Below are 16,356 nucleotides of genomic sequence, written 5' to 3'. Positions count from 1 at the left end.
GATAATTTTAGTATGTGGGCATCATCTCTTTCCTAACTCTTCTGTCTTCCGGTGACGTGAGGTTTAATTCCGGTAGCGTTTCCTCATAACTTATACCTCTCAGCTCCGAAACAAGTCTGGTGACAAATCCGTAATGACTCTATACGCTCTGAAAGATCGTTTACGAGTATGAGAGACAGGATAGTCCAAGTTCCGAACCCTGTGGGACTCTTGAGGTCTTCCCCTCAAAGTAACTCGCTGTTTTCTGTTGCACAGATATTCCCTTATCCATTGGAACACTTTACCTGTTACTCATTCCTGTTTCTACGACGTTTGCACCAGTTCCTTATGTGTATTACTGTGTCGAAGACTTTCTGAATGTCCAAGAAAATGCCCTAGGGCCCACCCTTCTCTTTCTTGCTAAATTGTGGTCGCTTAGCCATAGAATTCTATTAAATCTCCTAGGCACCATTTATCGTCTCTGAATCCAAGATGGTGATTGTGCTTCAAAGATTCTTTCCTTAATGCTCTACAAGTTTTTCTCACGATCTTCTCCATCACTAAATGTTATTTCTTAACATTAATCTATATTGTCGAAACGGCTTAGTGCTTTCGTTTGATAATTGCCTTACTTTTGCTCGGTATATGATTTATGGACACTGACCTGTAGTTCAGTGCCTCCTGCCTGTCACTTTCTTTTTGCATATTGGGATTAGGTTGTCTTCCAGCTTTCTGGTAAGTCTCTCTTTTCCAGTAACTTACTATCCATCATAGTGGTATGCAAAGTGCTTCTGCACTCTCTATTAGTATCCATGGGGGAGACATTGTGTCAGGTCTAACAACCTTTAACACGTGTGTGTTTATGTATGTTGGCGTGTGTGTGTGTGTGTGTGAATTTGTATGCCTGTGTGTGTGTGTGTGTGTGTGTGTGTGAATTTGTGTTTACTAGTTATTTACTAGTTGTGTTTGCGGGGGTTGAGCTTTGCTCTTTCGGCCCGCCTCTCAACTGTCAATCAACTGTTTACTAACTACTTTTTTTTTCCCCACACCACACACACACACCCCAGGAAGCAGCCCGTGACAGCTGACTAACTCCCAGGTACCTATTTACTGCTAGGTAACAGGGGCACTTAGGGTGAAAGAAACTTTGCCCATTTGTTTCTGCCTCGTGCGGGAATCGAACCCGCGCCACAGAATTACGAGTCCTGCGCGCTATCCACCAGACGACGAGGCCCCTATGCTTGTATGCCTGTGTGTGTGTGTGCGCGTGAATTTGTATGCCTTTGTGTGTGTGTGCGCGTGAATTTGTATGCCTGTGTGTGTGTGTGCGCGTGAATTTGTATGCCTGTGTGTGTGTGTGCTCATGTGACATGTACATGTGTACCAACCGACAATGTGTGTGTAAAGTTTTGCGTGTCCACCAAGCGATAACCCAGTTATTGACAATAGAATTTGCAGCAGAGGGAAGAGAGGGCTATACACCCCGGGTACACTAACATATCTGATAACCTCAATAATATTTTTCAGTCGCTATGCATCAAAAAGTACGCGACTGATTTTTAGAACTGATTAATATAATTCTCTACATTACTCATCACTATCTGTCCACATCTGGGACAGGATACAGGTGGTGCAACTATTCACGCAAGTTTAGTCACAGCAAAAATTTTATATGTAAATGAAAATAATAAATTAGTTTATCTGTGAAGCAGAATTTATGAATTGCAAAAAAAAAAGGGTCAGTTCACAGTTTGCAAAAGGGACAAACAATAATTATAAATAAAGCATTACTAATTTAATAAATGGAGCAAAATGAATAATCAATGAACCACGAGTTTGGAGCATTTTTGAAACTGGACAATTTAAGAGCCGCGATATTTAATTATTGGGACTACAGCGTTAATATGATTACGTTGTTTCAAAGCACTATTTTTTAAACACTTCATAAAAATGGTCGAAAGTTTAATAATATTCAGTTTTATTGGTAATGCTTAAAATATATTTAGGTATATCCAAATAAATAAATGTATATACATATATATATATATATATATATATATATATATATATATATATATATATATATATATATATATATATATATATATATATATATATATGTCGTACCTAGTAGCCAGAACGCACTTCTCCGCCTACTATGCAAGGCCCGATTTGTCTAATAAGACAAGTTTTCCTGAATTAATATATTTTCTCTAATTTTTTTTCTTATGAAATGATAAAGCTACCCATTTCATTATGTATGAGGTCAATTTTATTTTATTGGAGTTAAAATTAACGTAGATATATGACCGAACCTAACAAACCCTACCTAACCTAACCTAACCTATCTTTATAGGTTAGGTTAGGTTTGGTAGCCAGAAAAGTTAGGTTAGGTAAGGTTAGGTAGGTTAGGTAGTCGAAAAACAATTAATTCATGAAAACTTGGCTTATTAGGCAAATCGGGCCATGCATAGTAGGCTGAGAAGTGCGTTCTGGCTACTAGGTACGACATATATATATATATATATATATATATATATATATATATATATATATATATATATATATATATATATATATATATATATATATATATATATTTATATATATATATCATTGAATATGACCGTATATTCTGTATTTACAATTTATGTGGATTGCTTCTTGAAGCAATCCACGTAAGAATGGATCGACCAAGGCTGAGAGAGACAGGAAGACAGGAAGATTGACAGATAGAGATAGAGTCAGAAACAGGGAGAAAGAAGCTAGGAAGATGGATTGTGTTCTAAACGTTTGCAGAAAACGATGGAATGATTGATTAAAACCGGAAAGTTTCCTAAAAGCGTTTGAATGACCGATTGTATAGAGACAATTTGCAGGAGACACAAGAATGAAGAATTGTAGACTTAACGTTCCCATAAATACTGGTATAATGTATGATTTGCTGAACGTTTTCAAGAGGCGATAGAATGATGAGTTGAATCCTGAACGTTCCTAAACAAAAGTGGAGTTCACATTGTCATAATATTATCTCTAGAGTCTAATATGAGAGCTGAATATCGTAAACGTTCACAGAAAATACTGCTTTAAAAGGTTGATAAGAGAAGACCTCAAAATAGAATGCGAGTTGGGTGGATAGCGGATTAGTAGGAAGAATCACGCCAACCCTAAGTGTCGCGTTAATATAATAGCCTCAGAATTATGCTAATGATCCTCCTTGATGATACTCTTACAAACAATTATCTGGAAAATTATCCTCATCAAGGGGCAACATTAAGCCGACGCCGTTTCATTAATGATAATAAGTTTAGAGGTTAAAACATCGCGTCAGGGAACATCTGGGAAGTTTTTCATCCGTCGGCTCTCAGGATCTTACCGTCTTGGGGATAGAAGTGGAGCAAAAACTTGTCGCCACCTAATTGAACGGTGAGAATATTCTTTCGTTTTTAACTTCAACGAGTATTGTTGGTGGAAGTTGGTGCTTTGTTCAGCCTCTTTGTTCAATATTTTGGGGTTAGTGAAGGGTGAGTGTCTGTATGTCTTGGCTTAGTGAAGGGTGAGTGTCTGTATGTCTTGGCTTAGTGAAGGGTGAGTGTCTGTATGTCATTGGCTTAGTGAAGGGTGAGTGTCTGTATGTCTTGGCTTAGTGACGGGTGAGTGTCTGTATGTCTTGGCTTAGTGAAGGGTGAGTGTCTGTATGTCTTGGCTTAGTGACGGGTGAGTGTCTGTATGTCTTGGCTTAGTGACGGGTGAGTGTCTGTATGTCTTGGCTTAGTGACGGGTGAGTGTCTGTATGTCTTGGCTTAGTGAAGGGTGAGTGTCTGTATGTCTTGGCTTAGTGACGGGTGAGTGTCTGTATGTCTTGGCTTAGTGAAGGGTGAGTGTCTGTATGTCTTGGCTTAGTGACGGGTGAGTGTCTGTATGTCTTGGCTTAGTGAAGGGTGAGTGTCTGTATGTCTTGGCTTAGTGAAGGGTGAGTGTCTGTATGTCTTGGCTTAGTGAAGGGTGAGTGTCTGTATGTCTTGGCTTAGTGACGGGTGAGTGTCTGTATGTCTTGGCTTAGTGAAGGGTGAGTGTCTGTATGTCTTGGCTTAGTGACGGGTGAGTGTCTGTATGTCTTGGCTTAGTGAAGGGTGAGTGTCTGTATGTCTTGGCTTAGTGAAGGGTGAGTGTCTGTATGTCTTGGCTTAGTGAAGGGTGAGTGTCTGTATGTCTTGGCTTAGTGACGGGTGAGTGTCTGTATGTCTTGGCTTAGTGAAGGGTGAGTGTCTGTATGTCTTGGCTTAGTGACGGGTGAGTGTCTGTATGTCTTGGCTTAGTGAAGGGTGAGTGTCTGTATGTCTTGGCTTAGTGAAGGGTGAGTGTCTGTATGTCATTGGCTTAGTGAAGGGTGAGTGTCTGTATGTCTTGGCTTAGTGAAGGGTGAGTGTCTGTATGTCTTGGCTTAGTGAAGGGTGAGTGTCTGTATGTCATTGGCTTAGTGAAGGGTGAGTGTCTGTGTGTCATTGACCGTGTTGATTATTTTGGTATTTTTTGTTATATCTCATGTTAGCTATCATGTTAGTTATCATGTTAGTTATATCATGTTAGTTATCATGTTCCCAGGGTTGTAGTGGATATGTGGGCCTGAGAGCCGCTCCAAGAAACAGCCTGTTGGATTAAGCTCTCACAAGTCAAGTCTGGCCCCAGGCCGGGCTTGGGGGAGTAGAAGAACTCCCAAGAATCCCATTCAGGTACAATTAAGTAATTGCTACATCGTAGGAAAAGGTCAGTTGGAGGCCTCTCGAAGCCTAAGTATAGACTTCCTGTACCCGACTTGAAGGAATAGGCTCCGACTCTTGGGTTCCACCACCATTCTTTTACAAAATTTTGATTTGTGTCAGTGATTCTTTGCGCATTCTAATGTCTTGATTCTGACCCTTGTAAATGTCAAGTCTTTGTCCAGCTTGTAAATGATTCTGAGTAGGTTATCATCATAATCTTTCTCGTGAGTTATTTTATGATCATGCTTCTTTTAGTGAGTTATTTTGTGATCATGCTTCTCTGCTTGAGTTACCTTGTGTAAACTCAAAATAAAAAACATCACCATTGTCAGAACAACTGCACTTCCAGCTGCACTCGTGAGGCGAGGTAGGGAACCATCAGTGTAAATATATGGCTTGTGTGTGAGAGAAAGAGAGAGAGAGGGAGAGAGAGAAGATTGTGTGCAGAGAATCAATATGCCTTAAAGCGTGGTTTAGCTTTGCCTCAAGACGAAGCTGATCTTTAATTTGCTTCTTGGGTGGATAAAGGGTGGGACTAAAATTGTAAAATCGGGTATACTCTCCCACGGTGCAGGAAAGTGCTATTGTTTGTCTCTCTCTCTTGATACAAAATCGTAAATCTGATTCACTCTGAGCTGAGTAGCAGTTTTAGCACTCCATTTTGAACAGTGTTAACCTTTGATAAAGAAGGTCTTGAGAATTTGGTGCAAGGGTTTGTAAGAGCTAGCGTAAGGATTTGTATACTAATTAGATAATTTATTTCAGCCACACGATCAATGAAGCTTGAGATATTAAGTTTCTTTCTCACATTATCTTCATGGCACGGAGGCACCCAAGGATAATCCTCAAGGCTTCGTTCTGCATTTCTTTAAGCCCTCCAAACGTTATTTCAGGCACTAAACTAAGTAGAGGGACAGCAACACTAACTTAAGATGCAGGCGATGAGTCACAATAACGTGGCTGAAGTATGTATCGACTTGAGAATGGTCCAGGACGGACCGAAACGTCGTCGTCCCTTCAATTTCTAGTGTATGGTCTGGTCAACTAACTTAAGATCTCATGTATGCAACGTACATCATTTTAATAATTGTGACAACTGGCATCATACCCTGAGTGATACCCTGCAGCAGCCTTTAGAGAACTCTGAGCCTCTCTTTTATACAGACGACTGAGTCAAGTTGCAACAGGACTATATAGGGCCCACCTCAAGGCCAAGGTATTTGAATGTGTTTACGGAGTTTAGTTTTGATCCATCATACAGTTGTATCTTGCGAGCAGCTCTTCCCTGCCTTGGTGGAAGCCTTTGTTTTCTCTAATGATATGACTAAGCCTGGGTCTTGATATGAGTCTGATACAGAGTTCAGAGTGTTTTGCGTGTTAGCATACCTAATGGTATCATTATATCATCAGCATAACCAATAATGTATACATTGGGTTTATACTTGGAGTTCAATAGCGCATTTGCTAAAATATTAAATAAGGTATGGGTAAGAACACCATCCTGTGGGGTGCCTAACTCAGAGTCTCTTGTTACACTGCTATGCCCCTAGAGCACTAAAGATGACTTCATGTTGGTTAAGTAATCTTTGATCCAACAAAGAGGTCGTCTAGACCACTATTCATCTGGGAAGCTCACTTAGAATGACAAGTTGGTTAGCAATATCAAAGACTGACTTGAGATCTAAGAAGGAAGTGAAGGGTGAGTGTCTGTATGACACTCACCCTTGACTTGACTTCAAGTCAAGTCAAGGGTGATATATTCACTTGTCTTCAAAGTGAACAGTGTCAGAAAGGTGCCAGTGCAATGATGCACACTCCTTCCATGCATGAAACTATATATATATCTGTTGGAATAGCTTGGTTCGTATTCTGTGGAGGAGGAGACCATTTAGGACCAACCTCTCGAATATTTTGCAAAGGTAACTAGTAAGAGAAATTGGGCGGAAAGCACTGTCTTGATTACATTTTTGAATTATAATGAAGAAACTGCTAGTCCACAAGAATGTTCCCCTGTAATATAGATCATATTATACTGTTCAAGTAAGTGTATTTATGGTACCAAAAGAACCAATGGTAGCATGTTACGAGTAATACCATCCTCAACTGGGTGTTGCAGTTTTACCTTTGTTCAGGGCCGAATGTAACTCAAACTCAGTAAATAGCCTGTTGCATTCATCCTTCTTGTGGAGCCTTTCTCTATCTCCTTATTTAGTATTTAGTCTTAATTGCGTGTCTGGGGGGAGAGTATTGAAGCTTGAGGTGGTTGCCCAAGCATCGACTAACTCGTTTGCTCCGTCTACAGGGTAAGGGTGTGACACTTGGCCAATCTAATCGTATTTGATTCTTTTAAGAATTAAAGTAAGCATTACATAAATTGATAGTATAAGTCCAGTCAATACATATTTCTTGATTGTCACATTTGTCAAAAAAATTTAAGAACACACATTCTAACTTATACACCTTTAGATTTGATTGCAAGATATTTTAGCCCATTTCTATCAGTTATTTGGCATGGAAGGATTAGTTACACACGGATTCAAAATCAGTAAAAATTTTATCTGATGGGCAAGGAGTTTTATCTGATGGGGCAAAGGGTTTTATCTGATGGGGCAAAGGGTTTTATCTGATGGGGCAAAGGATTTTATCTGATGGGGCAAAGGGTTTTATCTGATGGGGCAAAGGATTTTATCTGATGGACAAGGGGTTTTCTCTGATGGGCAAGGGGGGCTTATTTTTTGAGGGGGTTCAGAGGCGGAAGAGAAGTAGCAAAGAGGAGGGTGGGGAAGAGTGCCACTACTCACACTTTCCCTTGTGCACTTCACCATCTCCCCCTAATCTGTATGATGGATTTAACTTCATGTTGAGCTGATGATTGATGATTGATGAAGATTAAGCCACCCAAAAGGTGGCACGGGCATGAATAGCCCGTAAGTGATGGCCCTTTTGAGCCACTACCAGTATCAAGAGCTGATACTGGAGATCTGTGGAGGTGTGACTGCACCCTGCGTGACGGGAGATGTCTCCCGTGATCCATGTTGAGCTGTTCTTGCAGCCGCTCATTCTCCTGTTGTGAGAGCTGCTGGGGTTTCTACCACTGGTCCTGAATCTCAGCCACTGCTTGAACAGTAGAGACAACAAAGGATGGGTGGCTAGGGAAAGTGGAGACGGCTTATAAAGCATCTCTCATCTCTCATCTCAGTGTTGTTGAGATGCTGTTGTTTTCCTCTTCCCTTTGTCTTGGGAGACTTGCTGTAGGTGGCCGACCCTTGGCCAATTGCTTCAGAGGTGGGTCTAAAGATGGTGGTAAGAGGTTCAGCTCCTGGTGGGAGTGAAGACGTTAGGTGTTGTCAAGAATTCTCTGTCTATCATAAGGACAGGCAAATAAACGAAATAGTGACTAATTTGCCCTTAAACTTGAGCTTAAGAAGAAACGTAAATGATAATTAATTGAACATATTAAACCAATAAATATATAATGCAAAACATAATATTTTCAAATGTCTGTAGCTTGTATGTAAACGTATTATCACAAACTATTATGGGTCAGATATTATAAAACATTGAACACCAATTATTATGCAAACGGTGGGATCCACTCCATCCGCGCGGGGTCAGAAGAACACAAGGAAGAACATATCCACACAAGAACATAACAAGAGCAACACGGCCTTTACCCACAATACAGCAAAGCCCCCAAGTTCAGCAACACATCTGAACACCAGACTTGGACAATACAACGACGTTATTAACATCACAGTTCGTGCGGGACACATCCCTCAACGCCACATCACAACACAAGAATTACATAGACGATGAGGTAGTAGAAATCAACTTCATTCGCAGTTTAAAAAACAAGATGAAAAAACACCTAGATTTGCCAGTCTCTGCTTTAAGCAGCCTCCATTTAGTAAGGTGGGAAAACTAGAGTTACTGCTGCGTTAACCCAAACACGTAATGAATGTATCTACCGCCCACAAACACCCTGATATTCAAAACACACACACACACACACACACACACACACACACACACACACACACACACACACACACACACACACACACACACACACACACACACACACACACGAGGAGAGACTACGGGAATTGAACCTCACTTCGTTGGAAGACAGAAGAGTTAGAGGGGACATGATCACCACATTCAAGATTCTCAAGGGAATCGACAGTGTTACGATAGAGCTCAGTAGGCTCAGGAACCTGTACACCAGTTGATTGACGGTTGCGAGGCGGGACCAAAGAGCCAGAGCTCAACCCCCGCAAGCACAACTAGGTGAGTAACTAGGTGAGTATACACACACACACACACACACACACACACATACACACACACATACATACACACACACACACACACACACACACACACAGGTTCAATATAGGTTAAAGGTTTGTATCCAAAGTCTATTCCTGCCTTTAATCAATTCCATTGACAGTGGACTAATATCCCCCCCAGACAGAAAACCATTCATTCGCCCCCATATATGTGTGACAATAACAGTTTAAACCCCCAAGGCTATTTTGGCCTCTGTGAAATATTCCCCCCAGTAATGTCAAAGAAGGAGAGCACGCTGATTGGGTAGGATTTTCCCCTGACGTCATGAATGATTTGGGCTAGTGATTGGTCAGCCACAAAATGCTTCTTCATGAAAGGCTTTTGATTGGTTGGGGCCTCAGTGACATCATCAAGAATTTGGATATGTTATTTTGATTAAAATTGTATTTATTGTATCAGTCTCTGTGACGATGTGACGCATTTTCTGTATATATATATATATATATATATATATATATTACTGAAAACTCCACACCCCAGAAGGATTCGACAGCCAGGAGCACATGCACCATGGTGTACACGGTTCTTTAACCACTCGACCAACCGTGACTGTACAAAAGGTGTTGGTAGCCGAGGTTATTTCCCCAACATCCCGACAGCACTTGGTGGTAAACTTGGGCATCGACAACCATTGAGCATCGACAACCATTGAAGCTTGTTTGAATATATATATATATATATATATATATATATATATATATATATATATATATATATATATATATATATAACTTTAGAACACTTTCCCACCAGGAGACTCGAACCCTAGCCAGCACCAGAAGCCTTCCAGCAACTGGCATAACAGGTACGCCTTAACCCGCTCCACCACCTGCTCAGACCCTTAAAAGAGATGGTAATTTCGGAGTATTTATATACTCCAAAGACCACCACCTCCCAAGAGCACTAGAGCAAGTGAGGGGTCAAATACTCCGAAATTACCATCTCTTTTAAGGGTCTGAGCAGGTGGTGGAGCGGGTTAAGGCGTACCTGTTATGCCAGTTGCTGGAAGGCTTCTGTGCTGGCTAGGGTTCGAGTCTCCTGGTGGGAAAGTGTTCTAAAGTTGTATACTTCACTCTCGTGTTTAGGAGAGTTGTGCCTTATATATATATATATATATATATATATATATATATATATATATATATATATATATATATATATATATATATATATATATATATATATATATTTTTTATATATATATATATATATATATATAATATATATATATATATATATATATATATATATATATATATATATATATATATATATAAATATATATATATATATATATATATATATATATATATATATATATATATATATAAAATAAACAGATAAATCGTTCTATGATCGATACTCGATACTAAGCCGAATCAAATATTACTGAAAAAATCCATTTACACAGACCTTAGTTTCTATAAAATTTATATTTTATCCAGTCAATGAACATTATTGTTCATTATTATTATTGTAAATGGACATTGATCCCAGCCTAATGTAGTGATTTGTATTCAGGTGAAGGCAAAAAAAAAAAAAAACAGACTTCTACTTACCCATCCTTCAAGTTCCGTCTCCCCAATATACTTTGTTTGTCCTCCAGGTTTTGGATTCACGGTGATTCGTCACGCGACTCGTGACGAATTCGTGATTCGATACAGGACAGATGAGGGACGAGTCACACACACACACACACACACACACACACACACACACACACACACACACACACACACACACACACACACACACACACACAATATACAGTCTGTTCTAGACAAAAATAAAAGCTTGAAGCTTGAGTGCATGTTAAAAGATATTTGACTTGAGATCAGGAGACATATTTTGCGGGGGCATTTTTGAGTAGACTGAGGCACATAGACTGAGTTGATTGATCATCTGGCTGTTGGAGGTATATTTTGTAATCCCTTAATATACTTGAAAAAAATTTATTTTCTATTTTATGTCTATATTATGTATTTTATGTTTTCTATGTAATGAAAGTTTCTATTTTATTTTATTTTTATTTAAAATATTTTTTTTAGATATATTTAAATATTATTTTTTTTATATATATTTATAAAAATATTATTTTTATGTTATTATTATTTTATTACTATTTTTATATTTTTAATATTTTTTATTATTAGATATATTTAAAAAATATAATTTTTTTAGATATATTTATAATATTTTTGTAAAATATTTTTTTTATTTAAAATATTATATTTTAAAATATTATTAAAATTTAATAAAAAAAATTAAATATTTTCTATTTTATATATAATATCTTTACAATGTGTTCTTCTACATGCATAAAAAAGTTGTATTAAGCATCCATTAAACTCGTCTCCTATTAAATATTATGTTCCCATTAAAAGATGTTGCTTCATTCAAAAACTCATTCTCTTAATAAAATATTATTCCCAGTAACAAATAATGCCTCCACTAAAAAGCGTGTCCCCATCCTAAAATATTATGAATCCATTCAATATACTCACAGTGTAGTGTTAAGAACTCAATAACATATTTAGCTCTCATTAAAACATTTGCAATCACTGTCGTTGTATCATATTCAGCAGCCGCTGGGGATCTTGAGTTAATCTACTTATTAAGGATCAATAGAAATCATAAAAAAAATGTGAGCAAATTATGATATTATAATATAAAAGACTGACACAAGACAAGTTAATTATCACCCACAAGAAAACTTAATTATCGCCTACAAGACAGCTTCAAGGTTCTCGTCTTATCTCTCTCCTCCTTCTTGACCCAACGTACAAAGAAATACAATTCTGGGCTCAATATCTTCCTTAAAAGCAAACACAAACAGTACAGGGTATTATTATTTTGTAAACATATCAGAAGAGACCTTTACCTTTTCAGATATTCAATCTAGATAACAAAATCTTGAAGGGGGAGGTAACCTGACTCTAATGGTTGGGACTGGCTCTAAAGATGGTGGGTGACTGACCTTGAAAGTTGGGGTTTTGACCTTGAAGGAAGGGAAGGAATGACTCTGAATTTGCATGGTAGGGGGACTGACATTGATGGGTGGAGAAACTGAGCTTGTAGGGTGTAGGGGTGGAGGGGACTGACTTGTAAGGGACTCGCCTTGTAGGGTGGGGATTCAAGGCAAAGCGACCTTGTAGGGTGGGGAAGGGGTTGCCCGTGTAGGATTCAGGGTCTCACCCTATAGGGTGAAGGATGGTGAACACTTAAATTTGATTACAGAATCGACAATTTGCTCCTAAACCTCTCATCTCGCTGGTCAACAATTCAATGCGGTTACTTTTCACATGTTCTTATCATATTTACATATATAACTTGGTCTCGGACTGGCCTCGGCTATTTCCTCATCTAGTTTGTTTCATTTATTTACGACTCTTAAATCGAAGACGTTTCTTCCGACATCTCTATGACGCCAGTTTAAAATTAACTTCCATCATTTACTGTTCACTCTAAGCTCTGCTGTTCTATCTACATGGTCAGTATTACTTGCTTTTAACTGCTCAAATGAAAAGCTCGTGAAAATCCGGAGAATCTCTTATATTTAAATTTGTATTTTATAAATCACAAAATTTGGAATCATGGGTAATATATTCTGATAAATTTATCTATAAATATCGTCTAATCTGAGGTAACAGATGACTATACCGGGAATGGTGTCTATATTAGGGGTGGTGTTCTGGAAAGCATACCTCTTCTCATGCTGTCTAATTCTTCCCTAGGGCAGGCGATGAGTCACAATAACGTGGCTGAAATATGTTGACCAGACCACACACTAGAAGGTGAAGAGACAAAGACGTTTCGGTCCTTCCTGGACCATTCTCAAGTCGATAACTCTTCCCAAGTAAAGACTTACAGTATACAGCTTCTTTAAAACATCGCTTACTTTTAAGTTGTCGGTAATTGGTGCTGGTAATGTGCAGGACTTAACCGGCGCTGTCCCCTCTCAAATTTTAATTGAATGTAATTGGAATGTCTCGTAAGGACTTAGCGTCCCACTCATCCCTTGTATTATAATCTCTCTTTGTGACCCTTAATTATCTCTCTCTGACTCGTTAGTGCGCTACACTGACTACAACACGAATACTACGCTGTTTACGTCGCCAATGTATTAATTAGATTTGTTTCTGACTATGAAATAATGTAAATCTTCTTGTTTCATTATTTTTATGTTGCAATTCAATGATAATTAAGGAGCACTGGTGGCCCAAACAGAAAATTAATTTAGGGAGGTTTCATATCACAGGCATTTATGTGAAGGTAATATTTATTGATTATATCTGGTAGATCTTGGGCCTCTTCTCTTGTCTCTTACTACAATGTAAATTGATGTAAACATAAATTTTCATCTTAAGAAGCACACCTCTCCTCCAATAAACACGCTCTTCCAAAAAATAATATATATATATATATATATATATATATATATATATATATATATATATATATATGTGTGTGTGTGTGTGTGTGTGTGTGTACGCCAGCCTTCGAAAGCACTCTAATCCAAAAACACATTCTCTCCTTTCTAAAACACCTTGACTCTTCCCAAATATGTTTTTTCTCTGGACCACACAGAGGTTCTTATAGGATTCCTCATACAAGGTTTCTCCTCTCTCCTCCTTTTCCTTCATCCTCCCTCCATCCCACCTAAATAATTCTCCCCTCCCTTACTCCTCTCCCTTTCACCACCTCACAGGCTTAGGTCCTCTTCCCTTTCATAAAGTATAATATTAAGTAGCAATAAAACTATGTGTATAAAGAAATATGTTTTTCTGAGGATGAAAGAGTTTTCGGTCATCTCTACCAATATTTCATACTTGTTCAGGATTGAATTCGTGAGAATCGAATGTGCGGATGAGAATAATTAAATATAATTCTTAAGTAAATTGACTTAGGCCTATCCTGACTAGCCTATGTCCGTCCCGTACCCCAGACCCTATCCCCTACAAATTTGGGTAAGGTTAGCCTCAAGCGTCTAGCCTCCAACTTTGGACAGACTTACCCTAATACATTAGACAAGAAGGTCACATGCCACGGATAAATCACAGAAGTTCGTCATAAATTTCCTCCCACTGGGCAAACTAAGTCATCTGACCTTTAAAATGTTGTCGACTGATTTGACGTCATAACTGTTCCAAGCATCATCTTGTTTCACCAACAAGTACATTCAAATACAGATACCACATGTATCAACCCTCATTACATAATTTTAAATATACATAAATAAAATATTCTCTGGCAGTCCTTTAACCCGGTTGTGGGTAAGCATGATGCTATAAAGAGAAATATTGATATATGTTGACCAGACCACACACTAGAAGGTCAAGGGACGACGACATTTCGGTCCGTCATGGACCATTCTCAAGTCGATTGCGACTTGAGAATGGTCCAGGACGGACCGAAACGTCGTCGTCCCTTCACCTTCTAGTGTGTGGTCTGGTCAACATTCTTCAGCCACGTTATTGTGACGTCGCCTGCAAGTAATGTTATAATGGACTATTGTATCGTAACTTTAAACAAACACATATATGAAACACCTTAGTAAGCAGTTGTTGTTGACGAAGTTCCCGACTTAAAGTTTGAGGTCCAAAACATAAAACCATTATTCCTCCAGCATCTGAAATGAAAAATAATAATAATAATTTGGCTGTCCTCTTCTTCCCTATTTGCTAATACACAATAAATAATTTGACCTCATGCTTTCGGACCCCAATTGGGAAAAAAACACGACTCTTTGTCTTAACAAAACGTACTACCCACTGTAGATTTAATTTCTCGTCGATCCGCCTCATTCCTACAGATATTACGTTATCATCTCTACTTCTGATGGTCATTTCAACCACGAGTCATTGCATGCAATTTACATGTTAACGAGAAGAAGAATAAATATATATGCTTTTTATTAAATCATCTTTTAAACTTGGATTGATCTGAATGCATGCCAGTTCACTTCATATTTAGTAACTGAGCTTTTAATCATTTAGTTTCTTTCTGATTTCTCAGATATATTCAGGTGATTTATTTAAATCATTAAACTCTGCAAAATAAACTTTAGCAAAAGTTTTAAAAGGTTTACTTAATATTATATTGAAGATTGGCTAGAGAGACCCGACGCTGCTCGGTGAAAAACATATTATATTATCATACATAATCACTGTAATCATCCACACAACACACGAACATCATCACTGTATCTATCTACACTATACACGATCACCTTCACTGTAACCATCTACAGTATATATATACAGAATCATCATCAGTGTAATACACTACACACGGCCTTCGTGGCTGGAACTATCTTCACTTCACACAACTATCAGTACTTTTAACCATCTTCACTACGAAACATCTTCATCAATGTAACCATTTAGATAACACGCGATCCTGATCACTTACTATTTAGGGCGCCTGACAGCTGAGTGGACAGCGCTTCGGATTCGTAGTCCTGAGGTTCCGGGTTCGATCCCCGGTGGAGGCGGAGACAAAGGGGCAAAATGTTTCTTTCTCCCCTGATGCCCTTGCTTCCTAGCAGTAAATAGGTACCTGGGAGTTAGACAGCTGCTACGGCCTGCTTCCTGGGGTGTAACAAATAGGAGGCCTGGTCGAGGACCGGGCCGCGGGGACGCTAAGCCCAGAAATTATCTCAAGATAACCTCAAGATAACAAGATAACCTATCACGAAGAGGGAGGCAATTATCAGGTAAAGCGCCAAGCCCTTACGACTATATAACACTTGGAAGGGGTGAGGATAAGGATCTGGGATGGGACGGGTGGAAAGGAATGGTGCCCAACCACTTGTGGACGGTCGGGGGATTGAACACCGACCCGCATGAAGCGAAACACTGAATGCTAGTGTGGATGGATTCCAGCATTTAGCGAGATTGGAATTTGACATAAAGGAAGAGAGCATGAATGCCATTGCATCGACCCCCTACCCCCTATTACCATCCCCTTCCACACACCAGTCACCCAGAAAAATTTGGACCGGCTATCTGGCCCAGATATCTGGCTCTCTGTGCCAGATATCTGGGCAAACAAGTATACTATTTTATATATATATATATATATATATATATATATATATATATATATATATATATATATATATATATATATATATATATATATATATATGCGAACAAGCCTGAATGGTCCCCAGGACTATATGCGAATGAAAACTCACACCCCAGAAGTGACTCGAACCCATACTCCCAGAAGCAACGCAACTGGTAACTACAGGGCGCCT

The sequence above is a fragment of the Procambarus clarkii genome, chromosome 56 (assembly GCF_040958095.1).
Source record: "Procambarus clarkii isolate CNS0578487 chromosome 56, FALCON_Pclarkii_2.0, whole genome shotgun sequence".
Taxonomy (NCBI): domain Eukaryota; kingdom Metazoa; phylum Arthropoda; class Malacostraca; order Decapoda; family Cambaridae; genus Procambarus; species Procambarus clarkii.
The sequence above is the reverse complement of the archived record's forward strand: the minus strand, read 5'-3'. Positions refer to the sequence as shown.